The 7986-nt window shown below is 41.4% G+C and overlaps 1 non-coding gene across 1 annotated transcript; it reads right to left on the bottom strand.

Annotated features, from left to right (window-relative positions):
* Positions 1–228: 228 nt before the first annotated feature.
* On the bottom strand, positions 229–391 carry LOC142461793 (U1 spliceosomal RNA). Its single transcript, XR_012786989.1, has one exon. It is a non-coding gene; the product is annotated as a U1 spliceosomal RNA (small nuclear RNA).
* Positions 392–7986: the final 7595 nt, after the last annotated feature.

Genomic DNA, 7986 nt, shown 5'->3' with positions numbered 1-7986 from the left:
TTAGAAAGTTTATCATAAATAGCATGCACCCATGCTATACCACACACATATAATGCCATTGTAGCTGTAAGTATATATCCAAATATTCAAGGCCCACAGACTGATGACGGTGAGATATGTAAAGCTAGGGGGTGGGATTCCCCCATCCAAAGATTTTTCACTTTTTTAAATATTAACAAACACACACATTAGTTTCTCTTGTTAGTTTTTTACAATTTTTTTTTAAATCAGGGGAGAGCGCGAACACAGTCTCCCACTACCACAAATATGCAGTCGTGTTTCCCACATTTGGGGAAATCGCAGGGTACAGCACATCCGGAGTGCAATGGATAAGCCTCGCCCTGGGAAAACCACCTTCTTGATCATGGTGTCTCCCCTGCCAAGTTTTTACAATTTTTAAAAAGATGTTCAGTTACTGTTTTGTTGGGGATTTTATATTTTGTGTTTATTTTTTACCTCTTTTGTATAAGTAGGGAATTTATAGGGAAATATGTACTTTATGGAATAAATTTTAAGAACTAAAATATATTTTATCTTAAATAAATTAACGCATCGTTGATCTTACAGCTAAATCACTCATTATATATTTGCAGAGCCGACTTAAAGGATGAAAGAAAATTCTATCAAGAGTGTTACTTTTGACTTCAAAGCCTTCCGAATAAAGTCTTTTAACTACCTGTGGAAAAAAATAAGAAAAGAAAAGCTAGTATCATGAGGTATTTGACTTCGGTCAGAACTTCCTCATGACAAAATCGTCAGGATGGGGCCGGTTATAACTCAGGACTGAGTATACTTGCATCCAAACAGTTACTGTGGGGTAGATTCCAAGTCATTGAAACCTGGTGTGCAGAGCCAAACTGAACCTTGTTTGATAGGGGCTGCAAGGCTCTGTGAGGGTTCAAAAGCAAACAACTAGGTCTGCCTTCTGAGGTACCACGATATGGGTTCAGATGATCGTTTAAGTTATGAATTGAGCACTTAACTGTTTGTGCCACCCAGAGATGGCTTGTTGGAAAATAGCTTTTCACTGTTTAGTGTCTTTCCCAAAAGGAAACGGGTGCTTACTTGTGTCCTGCCTCTTCTTATATTACTTGTGTTAGTCTGAGTACATTAGAGAAATAAATCCACAGAAACTGAAATGTATAAAAGAGAGCTTTAGATAAAGGGTAAATGCACATGGAGAAAAAATCCCAAACCAGTGCAGCCCTGTGTACAAGTCCAACATTAGCCCATATGTCCCACACCAATCCACAATGTCCTCTTCCATCTCAACAAAGACATGCAGTGTGGGTGGCTGCAGGTGGAAAGAACTGCCCATCTGGGTTTCTGAGGTTGTTAACTCTACTGGAATTGAAAGAGCCTTTTGTGCGCCTGGAGCGGCTGGTGTTTGTAACCACTCAGACATGAGGGCTCCATCTCCTTGTGCAGGACTACTTGTGATTTATTATCTACCCCAATGCTGCTTCAAGGGTGGTACATGGGTCGGTGATAAACTGTGACCTGTTTAAAATCTGTCCATTTGTAGCTAGGTCCAGAAAGGAAAGTCAGAGTGCATGTCACTGCTATTTCCAATGCCAGCAATGTCATGTAAAGGGCAAAGCGTGCAGCAGGGTGTCTAGACGAAGGACACACTGAGGATGACAAAATACACCACTGAATACCTTATGCTAATCATGGAAACACTGTCAGGTAGTGAAGGACTAGTAAACCAAGGCAGAACCTTGCCAGAGAGAGGGCCAGATGACGAAAACTTCTGGTCAGTTTAAAGGGGAGGGCCAGTGACAAAGAGCCAGGTCTTTTGCACGATGCATGGCAACGGGGGCTTCAGAGATGGGTTCAAACATCAAAAAAATATGAGGGTGGCCCAGGATTGGCAAGCCTTTCCTTGTCCTGTACATTGCGGTTGCTTTGAAGCAGACCAACTGGATAGTAGCTACCAACAAGACCAACCAAGGAAGAGGAAGCCTCTATGATCCCAGAAACAGACATCACGAGGACGTGTCAGGAGACTTTTATAAAGGTAACCAATGTCCTGGTCCCTCATCACAGAAAGCTGGGGAAGCACCATTGTCCTGGTTTACCAGGTGTTTCCCAGATGAATTACTGTCCAGCTGCCCATAGGAAGGAGAAATACCTATAGACATGACGGAAGGGAGGTTCACTCTGCTATGGGAATGTGTTAATCTGTGCACTTTAGATGTGGAAATCCACAGACACACGTGTATAAAAGAGAGTTGTAATTAAATATTAGATGCACATCAAGAAACTTCCCTAAAAGATCTTTTTAATCTCATAAGCCAACCATTATGCCATAGGCCCCCCAGAATCCACAACCATCTACAAAAGAGATGGAATGAGGCTGACTGCTAGTAAGAGCCAAGTCAGAGAAAGCAAAATAATCTCATATTTGGTGGGCATCTGCATATAACTGGGGAGCACCCAAAGCTGTTTCACGTAGATAATGTGGCTTCTGCTCAGATATGTCTGAGTGTACGTGAGGTTTGGAAGGAGTAGCATTTAACTGGCTAAGGCATCATCTCACTTTACTGAATTTCAAAATCAAGATGCTCAAGAACTTGCAATGCTAAAGTGACCAATGCATGAATCATTCCGCCCTTCAATTAACACCACCTGTGCCTCTTGGACATTTGGCGTGATAAGCTAACAATATGAGTGAGCATAACCTGATGTGAAAAACAGGAAGATACAGAAAACTCCATTGTTTAATGTAATAATTGTATACGGGAACCTGCAGGATGTAAAATTTCCCATCAACAACTGATGATGGAAAATGATAATGCTCCTTACCCCTCCCCCCCCCCCCCCCAAAAAAAAAACAACTCATGTTGAGGCACTCTAGAAATGAAAAACTTAAATCTGGGTGAGGCAACACTGAAGTCACCCTTTGAAACGCGGCATGTTAAGATTTCCTTCACATTCAAATAGTTGAAAATCTAAGGCATGAGCTGAGAATAGTAAAACTGTTTGAGGCTTCATAATCGGTGCAGGGGAAACACCAGAATAATTGCCTCTTCCTTAATAAACTTGAATCTGCTGGAGTTATATTTGGAGGTGAGATATGGGAAACTGTTTGAGTTACAATAGTATGGAAGGAAAACAATTTTCACTGTGAGTAGCTCAAGTGTTTTCATTGGAATCGGTTGTCTGAATGACACCCACCTGGAGCTTTTTTTTTTTTTTCAGTTGTAGCTTTTGATTCTGTGTCTTCTCTTCTGCAGGCTAGGTTTTCAGGGTATTGACTGCTCTTTCTAGACTTTTGACAAACCTTTAGTCTGCAGGTTTAAGGTCTGGTGCTGGCTGCAGTTTTGTCTATGGGAAGGAGAGGGACACAGAATCAAAGGTTTTATTCAGATGGTCTATGTGTCCTAACGTAGAAGTCAGACAGAACAGTCTGGTAACTGTTGTTGCCCTCCCCCTGGGACTGAGTTTTGGCTGCAGGAGAAGAATGATAGGGATAAAAGTGATGCAAACAGAAGCAAGTATCTTTAATATATTGATGCTTTCAGACTCCAGCCTAGACACTGATCCTTTCTGGGGACTTTATATGCAGTCTCCCCTGACTCCAAAACAGTTCTGAGGAGTAGGAGATTGTGACTGAGTAGGAGGGCTCACTGCCTAGATATCACACGTCGTAGGACCACATGAGGGCTATTCCATGTCAAGTGGTGTCTTAGTGTGCCTCAATCAGTGTTTCCGCCCAAATCCCTAGGTTTCTGAAGTTCCTAGTACCTTGTGTCCTGCAGTCCCTTTTACCCAATAACCTTGGTGATTATACTTTAGAACCACATTTTCATTTGTGGAGATTGAAAAAGTGTTATTAAATAATGTGTTTTATGGAAACTGAATAAAGTAGCCATTAGAAACTTATTTGGCTAAAAAAGTATAATGCCAGTTTACAAGGAAATGTCTGGATAGGCTGAGTAGGCAGTCATAGAGCCGGCTCAAAGTTGGCAGTCAAGCACTTGCTTCATTGAATGTGTGTCACTATCCACAGTGTTGGAAGTAAATTGGCGTCATGAAACAGGTTCCTGAAAGGTCCCCAAATCACTATTCCAAGGATTGAAACCATACTTTTTCCCATTCCATTTAGCCTTCCAGATCATTCATGCTTTTAAAAAACAGGTCAATTTCACATTCAGTTCATCATCCCACATCTCAATTGGCTCATATCAGTTCAAAGACCCAGTAAACACAATCTCTGAGTTGTTCTGTATTATACTTATGATGAGCTGCATTATGACCACCTGCTTCACTTTCTGTTTTTAGAAAGTTTATCATAAGTAGCATGCACCCATGCTATACCACACACATCTAATGCCATTGTAGCTGTAAGTTTATATCCAAAGTATTCAAGCCCCACAGACTGATGAAGGTGAGATATGTAAAGCTAGGTGGTGGGAGTCCCCCATCCAGAGATTTTTCACTGTTTTAAATATTAACAAACACACACATTAGTTTCTCTTGTTAGTTTTTAACAATTTTTAAAAAGATGTTCAGTTACTGTTTTGTTGGGGATTTTATATTTTGTGTTTATTTTTTACCTCTTTTGTATAAGTAGGGAATTTATAGGGAAATATATACTTTATGGAATAAATTTTAAGAACTAAAATATATTTTATCTTAAATAAATTTACGTATCTTTGATCTTACAGCTAAATCACTGATTATATATTTGCAGAGCCGACTTAAAGGATGAAAGAAAATTCTATCAAGAGTGTTACTTTTGACTTCAAACCTTTCCTAATAAAGTCTTTTAACTACCTGTGGAGAAAAATAAGAAAAGAAAAGCTAGTATCATGAGGTATTTGACTTCGGTCAGAACTGCCTCATGACAGAATCGTCAGGATGGGGCCGATCATAACTCAGGACTGAGTATACTTGCATTCAAACAGTTACTGTGGGGTAGATTCCAAGTCATTGAAACCTGGTGTGCAGAGCCAAACTGAACCTTGTTAGATAGGGGCTGCAAGGCTCTGTGAGGGTTCAAAAGGAAACCACCAGGTCTGCCTTCTGAGGTACCACGATATGGGTTCAGATGATCGTTTAAGTTATGAATTGAGCACTTAACTGTTTGTGCCACCCAGAGATGGCTTGTTGGAAAATAGCTTTTCACTGTTTAGTGTCTTTCCCAAAAGGAAACGGGTGCTTACTTGTGTCCTGCCTCTTCTTATATTACTTGTGTTAGTCTGAGTACATTAGAGAAATAAATCCACAGAAACTGAAATGTATAAAAGAGAGCTTTAGATAAAGGGTAAATGCACATGGAGAAAAAATCCCAAACCAGTGCAGCCCAAGTGTACAAGTCCAACATTAGCCCATATGTCCCACACCAATCCACAATGTCCTCCTCCATCTCAACAAAGACATGCAGTGTGGGTGGCTGCAGGTGGAAAGAACTGCCCATCTGGGTTTCTGAGGTTGTTAACACTTTACTGGAATTGAAAGCGCCTTTTGTGCGCCTGGAGCGGCTGGTGTTTGTAACCACTCAGACATGAGGGCTCCATCTCCTTGTGCAGGACTACTTGTGATTTATTATCTACCCCAATGCTGCTTCAAGATTGGTACATGGGTCGGTGATAAACTGTGACCTGTTTAAAATCTGTCCATTTGTAGCTAGGTCCAGAAAGGAAAGTCAGAGTGCAGGTCACTGCTATTTCCAATGACAGCAATGTCATGTAAAGGGCAAAGCGTGCAGCAGGGTGTCTAGACGAAGGACACACTGAGGATGACAAAATACACCACTGAAAACCTTATGCTAATCATGGAAACACTGTCAGGTAGTGAAGGACTAGTAAACCAAGGCAGAACCTTGCCAGAGAGAGGGCCAGATGACGAAAACTTCTGGTCAGTTTAAAGGGGAGGGCCAGTGACAAAGAGCCAGGTCTTTTGCACGATGCATGGCAACGGGGGCTTCAGAGATGGGTTCAAACATCAAAAAGATATGAGGGTGGCCCAGGATTGGCAAGCCTTTCCTTGTCCTGTACATTGCGGTTGCTTTGAAGCAGACCAACTGGATAGTAGCTACCAACAAGACCAACCAAGGAAGAGGAAGCCTCTATGATCCCAGAAACAGACATCACGAGGACGTGTCAGGAGACTTTTATAAAGGTAACCAATGTCCTGGTCCCTCATCACAGAAAGCTGGGGAAGCACCATTGTCCTGGTTTACCAGGTGTTTCCCAGATGAATTACTGTCCAGCTGCCCATAGGAAGGAGAAATACCTATAGACATGACGGAAGGGAGGTTCACTCTGCTATGGGAATGTGTTAATCTGTGCACTTTAGATGTGGAAATCCACAGACACACGTGTATAAAAGAGAGTTGTAATTAAATATTAGATGCACATCAAGAAACTTCCCTAAAAGATCTTTTTAATCTCATAAGCCAACCATTATGCCATAGGCCCCCCAGAATCCACAACCATCTACAAAAGAGATGGAATGAGGCTGACTGCTATTAAGAGCCAAGTCAGAGAAACCAAATAATCTCATATTTGGTGGGCATCTGCATATAACTGGGGAGCACCCAAAGCTGTTTCACGTAGATAATGTGGCTTCTGCTCAGATATGTCTGAGTGTACGTGAGGTTTGGAAGGAGTAGCATTTAACTGGCTAAGGCATCATCTCACTTTACTGAATTTCAAAATCAAGATGCTCAAGAACTTGCAATGCTAAAGTGACCAATGAATGAATCATTCCGCACTTCAATTAACACCACCTGTGCATCTTGGACATTTGGCGTGATAAGCTAACAATATGAGTGAGCATAACCTGTTGTGAAAAACAGGAAGATACAGAAAGCTCCATTGTTTAATGTAATTATTGTATACGGGGACCTGCAGGATGTAAAATTTCCCATCAACACCTTATTATGGAAAATGATAATGCTTCTTAACCCTACCCACACCCCCCACCCCAAAAAAACTCATGTTGAGGCACTCTAGAAATGAAAAACGTAAATCTGGGTGAGGCAACACTGAAGTCACCCTTTGAAACGCGGCATGTTAAGATTTCCTTCACATTCAAATAGTTGAAAATCTAAGGCCTGAGCTGAGAATAGTAAAACTGTTTGCAGCTCCATAATCTGTGCAGGGGGAACACCAGAATAATTGCCTCTTCCTTGATAAACTTGAATCTGCTGGAGTTATATTGGGAGGTGAGATATGGGAAACTGTTTGAATTACAATAGTATGGAAGTAAAACAATTTTTACTGTGAGTAGCTCAAGTGTTTCATTGGATTCGGTTGTCTCAATGACACCCACCTGGAGCTTTTTTTTTTTTTTTTCAGGTGTAGCTTTTGATTCTGTGTCTTCTCTTCTGCAGGCTAGGTTTTCAGGGTATTGACTGCTCTTTCTAGACTTTTGACAAACTTTTAGTCTGCAGGTTTAAGGTCTGGTGCTGGCTGCAGTTTTGTCTATGGGAAGGAGAGGGACACAGAATCAAGGGGTTTATTCAGATGGTCTATGTGTCCTAACGTAGAAGTCAGACAGAACAGTCTGCTTACTGTATTTGCCATCCCCCTGGGACTGAGTTTTGGCTGCAGGAGAAGAATGATAGGGATAAAAGTGATGCAAACAGAAGCAAGTATCTTTAATATATTGATGCATTCAGACTCCAGCCTAGACACTGATCCTTTCTGGGGACATTATATGCAGTCTTCCCTGGCTCCAAAACAGTTCTGAGGAGTCTGAGATTGTGACGGAGTAGGAGGGCTCACTGCCTAGATATCACACGTCGTAGGACCCCATGAGGGCTATTCCACGTCAAGCGGTGTCTTAGTGTGCCTCAATCAGTGTTTCCGCCCAAATCCCTAGGCTTCTGAAGTTCCTAGTACCCTGTGTCCTGCAGTCCCTTTTACCCAATAACCTTGGTGATTATACTTTAGAACCACATTTTCATTTGTGGAGATTAAAAAAGTGTTATTAAATAATGTGTTTTATGGGAACTGAATAAATTAGCCATTA

The sequence above is a fragment of the Tenrec ecaudatus genome, chromosome 11 (assembly GCF_050624435.1).
Source record: "Tenrec ecaudatus isolate mTenEca1 chromosome 11, mTenEca1.hap1, whole genome shotgun sequence".
Taxonomy (NCBI): Eukaryota; Metazoa; Chordata; class Mammalia; order Afrosoricida; family Tenrecidae; genus Tenrec; species Tenrec ecaudatus.
Note: the sequence above shows the minus strand (reverse complement) of the source record. Positions and strands in the feature narration are given on the sequence as shown.